Genomic DNA, 12,348 nt, shown 5'->3' on the forward strand with positions numbered 1-12,348 from the left:
TGATAGCGATAGAGAGAGTATGAAAACAGGCGAATAAATAAGAGGGGGATGGAGTGTGCATAATTCGATATAAGAGAGAAAGCGAGTGCAGATTTTAACATTGTGAGTTATAGTACAGTTTTGTGATTATGCTGTGTTATCTAAAGCGCTATCTTTCCTTCTTACATATGACCAAGAGGTTTTGTAATTTAGGCATGTTTCATAATCACCGCAATATGAGGACGAAGTGAATTAAATATCCAGTGCATAGACGTAGTTGATAACGGTGGATATGAGGATAATTAATTATAGTAAACATAGGCCTAAATCTTTCACAAGCTCTCTATTCAAGCGCAAGGACACAAATTGTACGAAAGATATTAATGTCCTGTACCGCTCTAGGGCAAAATTAATTGGAACATGCTATATTCAATATACCAACTACCAACTCGCCACAATCATACTTTGCCCCAGGTGTTTGGAAACAGGAAATAGGCATATGTGTGCCCTACTGTGACGTCTGCTTGTTAACATTTTAAATACTGTTGATGTAATAGTGGATGCTGTATTTATGTCGGAGTCCAATTACAGTATTTTTCCTGCCACCATTATCAGTGCTTCTGATGGGAGCGAAGTATAATCAATACTCAAAGCAATGTAATGGCTGTACCGAACACATCGTTAAATCATTATGTAGCCTATGGATACCACTTAGAGTTTACAGGTTGCAATTTCCGCCCTACCCACAAAATATCCTATTTGTCAGTGCTTTCAAATGCATAAAAGTTGGTAGGATCGCAAAGAGCCATTAAGCTAATTGATACGACACAATTGATCTATTTGGAGTGCAGGTGACAAACAAATTCCTGAAATAGTTTGATACCAGCTTTCAATTAATTGGATTAATATGTCTTTCGCTAAATTAAGTCGACACCTGCGTTAAATGTACTCAAAAATGTATATTCAAAATATATTAATACATTAGAAAGGAAATCTGACGTGCATATTTACGATGACAATATATGACAGACACGCTTGAGCAGTAGTTTTAATTTTTCTGTACATGTTACAGGTAAAGGGAAAGTATTACATTGCTGCAAAAACCTATATTTTAAATAAATTGCACACTTTTATATTAATCTGATGTGTTGTTGCCTTGTTTACAGCGAATTTTCTAAAAATACTGAACAGTTATTTTTCCATACTTTCAGTTTACTATTTCAATTCATATTCGGATAATACTCAAGAAATACGGCGATTTTATTAATTTATTATTTTAATTATTGTAGAAAAATTTGGACTCTCCCTTTGAGAGAGGAACAGAGGTTAAGGGTATTTGAGAATAAAGTGCTTAGGACAATATTTGGGGCTAAGAAGGATGAAGCTACCGGAGAATGGAGACATTTACACAACGCAGAAGTGCACACATTGTATTCTTCACTTGACATAATTAGGAACATTAAATCTAGACGTTTGAGATGGGTAGGTCGTGTAGCACATATGGGCATATCCAGAAATGCATATAGAGTGTTAGTTGGGAGGCCGGAGATAAAAAGATCTTTGGGGAGGCCGAGATGTAGATGGGAGAATAATATTAAAATGGATTTGAGGGAGGTGGGATATGATGGTAGGGGCTGGATTAATCTTGCTCAGGATAGGGACTTATGTGAGAGCAGCAATGAACCTCCGGGTTCCTTAAAAGCCATAAGTAAGTAAGTAATTATTGTAGAATAATTATATATTTAAAATCTGTTTTAATAAATTTATATGTATAATTTTTCCTTACTTAAGAAAAAATCACCTACAAAGTGATTTGGACCAAATGTTTCCAAAAATGTCTACATCAGGAATATTATTTCTTATCTACAGAAACATGCATCATCATCAAAAATACCATCACTATCAGCACTACAGCAATAGAGAACTTTACCATCACCAGATCAATACCACCATCAATATCATTATGAACATCATACGCAACATCATACTATCACCATGAACACTATTATCGGTAGCACCATCACTGTAGTCTACTTGATGGCATACGTTGCATACTTCCTTTATAATGAAATATGGGTTAATTTTCAAGTGTAAATCGTTTGAAGCGAAAAAGTGGTAGATCTACTGTACTTTTTATAGAAGAAAGCTGTAAGGATAACGACAGGTATACATAAAAGGATATAATGTAAAAATATTTTTCAAAAATGAAAAATACATTAATCTTACCTTATGAGTACATTCTTCTCCTAATGATGTTTTGTTTTCAAGACAGACCTGTGTTTGGTACTAATTAGAACAGTAATAATTTTAATACAAGGCACAAATCAGATTGCTGTCTGCACTTTTTTACTCTCAGCTTTTATAAAAAAAGGAGTTCACAAATCATGTATTACTGTCTTCAGTGCGCTGCGTAATTAGCTTTAAGCTTTGAAGGGAGAAGAAAAAATGTTCAGAACAGAATTAACACAGTTTCTTTATATTCATTTCTTCTAAACAATTAATGAATTCGTTAATAATAGAGAAAAATTCGCTCCAGCGCCGTGGATCGAACCCAGGATCCCCAGTTCTACGCACTGGGTGCTCTACCACTGAGCTACACCGAGACTCAATCCACAGCACCAGATCGAATCTTTCTCCTTTGTTGTTTTTTTTTTTTTTTTGGCCTTAATCCATGTTCGACATATATTATGTCGTCATATAAGGAGCGCACTCAATGAGTGACGTGCGAACGTGACTCCAGCTTACAGTATATGCACTCTTAGACGAATGATGATATAAATATATGTCGAACAACGTTGAATAATCTTATCTGTTCATACCACATACTGTATTGGATATTTTGACGAGTGGCCTTATTTGATTGAACGTTTTAATTATGGACATTTTTAGTGGACTTTCTGTGTATTGGACACATTGCGCTGTGGACGAATTGACCTGGAATGAACACCATCTTCGGTAGATATAATATAATATCACCATTGCCACAAGAATCACCATCTCCATCAGTTGCATCACCATCATCCTCGTCGTCATCACTAGTAGGAAAGATAAAGTAATCAATAGCAGAAGCAGCAGTAGCAAGAGAGCTACCATAAATTTAAGCGCTAATATTTTTACGGAAAAATTATTCTATATTCTTTTAACAGATAAGACCAGGCTCTAAAATTTTAATGGAAGAATAAAGGGGACTTATTTTATCCTTTTGTGAATTATACTCGTATTATTATTTACAGTTAATTTCCTTGAACTATTATTCAAAAGATTTAGTGAAATCATTTCATACGTATACACATTTTTGAACTCTGCACAAACCTTATTATTCATAATCCCAACGTAAGGTCTTTGACTTTATTTATATATTTTACTCTTCAAGTAGATAGGCCTACATGTGCGTAACTTAAAGAACGACACTTTCAACATTACTGTAAGGTAGGTTTCATAATCAACTTCTGCTTCCGCCGTTGTAGGCAGACAGATACCAGCTGATGCTCGACCTGTCACCCTGGAGCCAGATTCCATGCTACGGCTGCCATATACATTAAGGACTTGTCGAAATTTACTATAACGATCACAAGTGACACACTTGACACATCATACTCCATGCTAAGTCTATTACTGAGATATATTTTCCTTACGAGTAAGGCCCATATCGTGAGCGCCACTTTGCTAGTGATGACACGGTTCAATAATCCTTTCGACTGCCGCACTATCATTGCACGGATTGTGAGAATAAAACTTTGAGAGTCTTTATATATTCTAAAATAAACCTGATTCTTGTAAGTCTTGAATTTACCGATACATTAAGCGTTGGAATTACGGAATTCTTTATAAATGGGTCTGTATGTTCGTACGTCTTCTACAACAAAGATTGGAAAGTTTTATAGAAGTTCTTAAAGGTTTAAAGACGCTTCACGAAATAGTTTTCTAAGTTATAATTTAAAACTAACGTCACTACATCCTTTGTAAAGAATCTCATATATGTGAAAAATCTCGATAAAACTCCTTCGTCCAGTGAAAACTTATAAAAGATATAAACACTAGAATTGAAAGACAAGTAATGTAATTCCATTCTAGTGCACGGTATGAAATGTCTGTAAGAGACAGAATAAATCTGATCCTGGACATGATTGGGTGCGTAGGAAAGGGATGTTTGAATTATAGACTACTATTTGCTGATGAACTATTACGTATTATATTATTTGCTGTTAATTATAGTGAAAGAAATGTATTTGTGTCACTTTTCTTTCTCTTTATCTATCTCTTTGAACTTATACAGAATGTATGTAAGTTACAAAGAATATAACATAGAACACCATAATAATTCAATACAGCAAATGTTACAGTATTTACACAAAACGGAAAAGTTTGTTCTGCTATTCTTGCTGAATGCGAGTTAAAAACTTTCCAAATATTTTACACGTGTCCTAGATTTCTTGAAGTCGAAAATATTTCACAAACACAATTTCAATTTCGTTAGTAGGTACGTACGTACATATCCCAGAGTACGAATAACAGATAACAAATTTTTGGACATCATTTGAAACGTTTTTAAACGCATCAAAACTTCAACCATTACATTAAAGGCAACATAAACACACAATATCAATGAAGTCATAAATGGAAGTTGTATAAACATTTCCTTTGTGTATAATGTGGGAGTTCAGCACAGACAATTTTTATATTCAGCATTAATTTACATACTATTATTCTTAAAAAGAGTAATAGGAGTTTATTTTATAGGAGCTAAAAAAATATATAACTAATATATGAATATGGAGTTATTGAATGGTCAGGATAATTATTAAAGCACAGAAACTTGATCATTTAATTTAGAACAGCTTCACTACTTACTAGAAATCCTACGATGATGCAACATAGCCAACCTACGCACGTATTAGGAGACCAGGAGACAACTCGTTGGAAAGGAAGATGGGAGCATTCCTAAAAATGTTAGTGACACTTTACCTGCGGAAGGAAGATAAGTGTTCAAAGATCACGTAGCCAAGGGGAAGAGATGATTTATACTTCGTTCCATAATATCTGACAGGAATAGAAATAATTATACTTCTCTTCTCCTTTGCCGGCAATGTTTACTTCTGTCAGACATTATAGAACGAAGTATAGAAAGATGCTGCCAATCTACTTTTTTATTCGGAAGTGGAAGGCAACTACAAGAGTATAGAGAAGATTGGAGGATGAAAATTGAATAGATCACGATCCGAATACGGACAGAAGTGCAATAGCTAGATCGATGATGGATGATGGATGGATGGATGGATGGATGTTTGGACGGGTGAACGGATGGACGGACTGACTGCGGACAGATAGATGGACCGACGGACAAATGGGTGGACGGTTCGACGGACAAACGGATAGATGAATATACGGGTGGGTATACACAGAGAGACGAACGGACGGACATACAGATTACTATTATTATAAAGCAATTACAAGTTATGCGATGCTGACTTTTCAGTGTTGCTCCACTTTTATCTATTTATTCAGTAATTTAACTAATTGCTTCATTTTTATTTTTATATTTAAGTATGACTTTCCTATTTTTGTCATTGTTCCATTAGGGCCTATGTATTTTACTTCTGATAGTGTGGAAGAGAAGGCCTCATGACCTTAACTCCACCAGAATGAATATATAAATAAATAGTTAAATAGATAAATAGATAAATAAGAAGATAAATAGATAAATAAATAGATAATTAAATAATTAAATAGATAAATAAATAATTAAATAAATAAATATTTAACTTTAAAAAATTTAAAACACTTTCCATATTTTCAAAGAGTTCTTTATTAAAAAGTTATTTTAAGTTATATGGTATCTTTCCTCTGAGAAATGAATCCAGTTCCTTAGACTTACCACAAGATTATTAATGGAATTGTTGGTTTTATTTGCAGGATTTAGTTTTGCAAAGCCTGACTCTTAAGTCACGAGTCTAGCTGAATATTGAGTTTACTGCAATATTTTGTCTTTCAAGGACGCTAGCATACTGCTTACACTTACACTCTTATTCAAGTATGTCGATGGAAATACCTTTAAGTGTCATACTGCAATGCGGGAAACATCAAGATACAAGGGTCATGCAAGCAACTAAACTACAATAGGGTCATTATAGAAAACACGATTTTTGAGCTGAAATGACAAGATAATTCTTATATTTGCTCATCTTCTTTACGAGCGTCATATTTTTGTCAGCAAGAAGAAACTTTTTCATAGTTTTTTTTTTTTTTGCACAAAGGAAAACATTTCCTTAATTTTAATGTCAATGAATCAAAATGTTATTCATTTTCCCACAATACCGGATAAGAGTTCATAATTATTCACTGTTATAAAGTCGCTGAGAATAGGAAATAAGTCATATTCTCGATTGTTAACTTAGCAAAACAATAAGTTTAACTTCTTCTAATATCGTTAGTTCATCCTGTGAAGTGAACACTGCTCAAGTTGGACCTTAAATATTTAACTGTACATTATATAACAGCTAGAAATTTCAGACAGATAAACAAGTTATGCAAGCCAGAATAAATTCATTAAGTGATATCATTTTTATTAAGTTCTTTCTCTCAACTCTGAAATAAACAAAGAAAATAATATTGCGATAAGCTCAGGAAAATAAATAATATGAAACAATAAGCTGAATTAAAATACAATAATTCAACACACAGTCCACCCACATCTGTGGAGTAACGGTCAGCGCGTCTGGCCGCGAAACCAGGTGGCCTGGGTTCGATTCCCGGTCGGAGCAAGTCACCTGGTTGAGGTTTTTTCCGGAGTTTTCCCTCAACCCTATATGAGCAAATGCTAGGCAACTTTCGGTGCTGGACCCCGGACTCATTTCATCGGCATTATCGCCTTCATCTCATTCAGATGCTAAATAACCTGAGATGCTGATAAAGCGTCGTAAAATAACTACTAAAAAAATTCAACACACATCTCGCGAACCCCAACTTGGGAACCGTGGCTATAGAGTGTAAAATAAAAATGAATGATGTCAGAACTCAGATATACGACGAATCCATCAAATAGTCAGAGTAAATTTCATAAACATGTTAGCAGGATGATTGATAAAGCATAAAATGATCTTAAACTTTAATATTTTAGAAGAAACTTTGTTATCATCTAGGGGAGCTTGATATGTCAAATGGAAGTGTAACAGGTTACACGAGTCTAATGCATGGTGACGGTGGTGGTGGTAACGATTATGTTGATGAGTGTCTTTAACTTGAGGGGAATTGCTAACCTCTCAGGACAGAGATTCAAGATTGGCAGGAGTTAGCACCTAGCATATCACCCTTAATCCACCTGTTCAGATTGTAAATACGACGCTGTCTGCTTTAAACGGAATGTCCATACATGTCAATTTATTTTCAAATGTAGATGAACAAGCATTTGTTTTCTGCTGTTTGCGTTTACTTTTAGATGAGATAAGATTTATTCGTTCCGTAATATTCTTGTAGTCTCTTTAGAGCTAGTATAAGGAACTTACTCAATTCTTAGGTTTATTTATTTATTTTAGTTTCCCTGAAAGGGGGATGCCTTTGTAAACTAAACGAAGTGTATAAAGAAACGATAGAAAATTAAAAAAAATAAATAAATAAATAAAAATGTACAATAACAGAGGTCGATTTTTCTTTAAGTCAAAAATAGTCGTTAAAATTTGAATAAATGATTCCGCAGAGTGTAAATGAAGTTTCATTGCAGGGAGAGAATTGTATTACATCTATTCTTTTCTGACCAAGCCCGAATTTTAGGTTTTATAAAGCTAAACTTAAATTTTTTCAATCCCTGTTTTAGAATTTATTTAGGATTTTAAATCTTCTATTTAGGAATTTATAGGTTTTTACGAAAAATAATTAAAAATAGGCAACTTACTGTTAATATATTGAAATTCTGTTAGCCTTACATTAATATATCCATTATGATAATATTATGGGTGCTATGCATAGACATTTCGCTAACCCGCGCTACGAGCGTGCTAAACTAGCCCCGGCTATCGACTAGTTACTTGTACAGGATTCATATCATATAATATCGCTAACACTGGTTTATGAGTACGAAAAACGTTAGTTCGCTGATCATCCACCGGAAGCCCGCGCTAAGAATGTCTATGAATATGACCCTAAAAGTTTAAAAATTAGCTTGATGATTCACGTGATGATGAAATTGTTTATAGAACTATTTACCAATATTAATAATAGTCTATTATGTTTTACAACACTTTATTTTTATTAAATTATTACACCCATAAAGCCTTCACTTAATTAGTGCTTGTAACAACTGAACAATGAAATATTTTGAATATTTTGAAAAATATTTTCAGGAGTAAAACCTCCACATATAACTTAAGTCCTCAGAAAGTGTCTACTTCGAGAACGGATTGCTCTTCGTACAATACAAAGTATAATTCCGTTTGCTCATTTAAAGGGATCTTTCCTAATTTAAAAAACCCTTTAATTGAACCAACTGAATTATATTGTAGGATATTGTATCATTAGTTCATTACTGAACGATAACGGATCAAACTTTTGACGCCTTAGGTGGAGAGGACAATGACGATTCCTTGCCCATTTCATTATCACAAAATTGTGCTAGGTCTAACTCTGCCATGCGCCTTTTCTTTAAAAATTTGATATTTTTATAGATTGTCATCTTCTAATACATTTTCGCTGCACTGTAGAGCTTTCCTTTGAAACAACGCCACATACAGTAAGGTATTTACGCTGAAATGAACCGCTATAATATTTAAGAAAATTTCACAGTTACTTAAAAAAATAAAATACGGATGTATATGTTAAATTAAACGAATTAGGTTTTTTAGGTTCCGACATGCAAAATACGCAATTTTAGGTCCTAACCAACGAATGAGATCTTTTTATGTCCTATAAAATTTAAGGGTGTTATTCATAGACATTTTGCAGCGCGCGCTACGAGCGTACTAAGCTAGCCCCGGCTATCCACTGTTTACTTGTACAGAATTCAAATCATATCCTATCGCTAACACTGGTTTATGAATACAAAAAACGCTGATCATTCACCGAAAGCCCGCCCTAAAAATGTCTATGAATACGGCCCTAATTATGTTATTCGTGGGTACATTAAACGAAAAAGAAAAGTGATATTTCGAGAGTAACGGGATAGCAACAGAATATGTTCGAACCTAGGAATCCTCAGCTTATACTTATCACTGACATATGAATATTGAAGTCTTCGCAGAAGATTACAAACTGCTTGATTATCATCCCTCTTGCACAGTGGTAGGCAAAATGAACGCAACCCACAAGCCGGATTTAAATGGCAACTACATATTGTGGGAGGGGTTGCACTCTACAGTGCAGTGACGGATTTACAGACAGTTGCGCCACTACACTCCTACCTACCATATGTAATTAGAATAGTCCATTCACGTGATAGGCCCTGTTTAATTAATCATTTTTCAAAGCAATTTCTTCGAAATTGGGATTTATATCTGTATATGCTATTTTCAGTTGCGCAAGGAGATGAGCATCGCTTAAGCGGGATCTGTGGCTGGACTTTATAAATTTCATTTTATAAAACAGCTGTTCGCACTGGTAGGTTGATGAATACATACCGTCATTTCCCATAACTATGGTCCTGGAACACAACTATGGCCCACGATACAACGATTCAAAGATCATTATAGAAGTAACATAGACCGTTCGTAGATAGCTGCAGTGACTTGAATTCAAACTGCAGTACAGAAAAAATATAGATAAACGAGGTACTACGTTATGGAGTACAAAATTTGAATAGTTGTATCGTGGACAATAGTTATGTTCCAGGACCATAGTTATGGGAAATGACGGTACTCATTATTTTTGAAGCAAACTGTCTAAGCAGTGGATATGTAGTACTGGATATCTTTAAAAATTTTTAGCCAATAGTAGACCTTCACATTCTGCTTTCAATAAACCATCATTCTGCATATCCAGTACCTCTAACTGCAATTCTGGGATACATTTTCAATTTAAACATGAAAAGGAGTGGCAAAAATATTGAGATCTTTCTCCATTCTTTGAAAATCACTGAATCTCTGTTCTCTGAAATCGTATAACAGGTGATGTATTTTAAGAATGTACATATTTAAGTTCGCGTCCTGAATATTTGTAACTTATCCTAAACATGAGAAATGAAAGAACCGCCTTTCTTGTAAGTGTGATATCCTCTCGATTCATATGATTCTGCAAAAGACATTTTGTCACTAATGAAGCTCCGAACTACAGAAATCCAGTATAATCCGCCACTTACACGCGCAGTATTTTCATGGAGTGGGGGAAGGAGAAAGTAGGGGGTAAGTTTGATGCTTCGCTGAGGTCTGACGTCACTCCGGCAATGCCGCAGGAATGCCCACCATTGCTCTTGTACCAACTATCAATCCGATAAAATGAATTGAATTGAGTTGGTACTCTCTGGTGTAATAAGGAATAGTTGGTTCGCATATATTATAGCCCTTTTCTTAGAGTAGACGTCTGCAGGCTGATTCCTGTAGAATTCGGATCTGATAGTACAGGTAGGATCAGCAATGTAACCTTGTTGTTGGTGTTTGAAGGAAAGAATATCCTTGAATCAAGTTTTTTTATGAAACCTTAAAAAGAATCCTTCGGGCATTGGTGTTCGACAGGCCAAGTGAAACTGCATAATGACAGGTAGAGTTCTTGGGGTTATTTTGCATAGCTGTTCTTACAGAGTTGATGTTTTCCTGGAGGCTGCTTCTTCAACGCAAAAGCAGTTGCTTCAAAATTCTACACCCACATTTTAATGCCATGGGCTGATGGCGGCTCTTCATTGTTATGAATATTGTAGTGACGTCTGTAATATTCGTTTAACACCAAAGGCATGTTGCTCACCCGTCCAACGCACAATGTGCAATTTTCCCAATATAGGTGGACAAAAATCAAATTTCGACTTGTTTAGTTAGGCGTAATAATAATGAATATCATCATTATCATAAATTTCTTCGTTTTAGACCATGTGATAATCTAACGATAATCTAAGGAAGTGTCCACACCTGTGAAGTAACGGTTAGCGCGTCTGACCGCGAAACCAGATGACCGGGGTTCGATTCCCGTTTGGGGCAAGTTAACTGGTGAGATTTTTCCGGGGTTTTCCCTCAACCCAATATTAGCAAATGCTGGATAACTATCGATGCTGGAGCCCGGACTCATTTCACCGGCATTATCACCTTCATTTCATTCAGACGCTAAATAACCTAAGATGTTGATACAGCATCGTAAAATAACCTACTAAAATAAATCTAAGGAAGTAATAATGAATATAGCATAGATAATGATGACGTAGTTGAAACGGTGATGATGATGATGATGATGATGATGATGATGATGATGATGATGATGATGATAATGATGATGATGATGGTGACTATTATGATAACATTGATTAAATTCATGTGTTTATTATTTATTTATTTACTTACGTATTTATTTATTTATTTATTTATTTATTTATTTATTTATTTATTTATTTATTTATTTATTTATTTATTTTAAGACAACGTTCGCTAATTGTTGTTCTCAGATTTTTCCTGAACCGAACTAGATTACTGGGAATGAATTTATCTGTACGTTTTATTAGAAAAAATATATGACAACACAAAACAATGGAAATGATACACTCTCTGTTTCTGTGCATAAACATAAGCTCTATTCCAGGTACATTCGTTCGTATGAAATTACATATTGATATAACAGCATGAAGTAAAAGTATGAAACTAGATTGTAAAAGTTCATTTGCTGTAGTTGCTTCGCTCTGTTTATGCATAATAAAAACATATATGGTACTGCAATATCTCCATTCCCTACATTATGCGTTATACTAAAATTGTTTTACTGAAACAAAACAAAGAGAAAATTCACACAAATATACAACGAGAAACGTATTTATTGTATATAAAACAATATCCCGTCAATGAATTATGTAATGTTTCAAACTTGAACCAATTTCAATGAAGGGAAATAACCATTTCGACCTGCGGTGTGGAATTCATGGCGCACTCAAGCGAATATGTGGATTGAAAGTTGCGGAAATGCGATGCTGTGACGCTATATGTACGCCATAAAACGAAATCCTTCAATACTGCAAAGCACATTTCATTTTTATGTGCTACAAAAACTATTTTAAATATTTTAAGAAAAATGTTGACGGAACGCCTAGGCTACTATAATATGAAATAATCACGTAAGAGATTATCTGAAGAAATGAACATTATATAGACAATGAAAAAGCATGTCTGCTCTGTAGTGAATGAAAATTAACGATAATTTCATTTTAATACTTTATATAGATTGGTGTATTATAATTGATTATTACACTTTTAC

The sequence above is a fragment of the Periplaneta americana genome, chromosome 13, assembly GCF_040183065.1.
Source record: "Periplaneta americana isolate PAMFEO1 chromosome 13, P.americana_PAMFEO1_priV1, whole genome shotgun sequence".
Lineage (NCBI taxonomy): Eukaryota > Metazoa > Arthropoda > Insecta > Blattodea > Blattidae > Periplaneta > Periplaneta americana.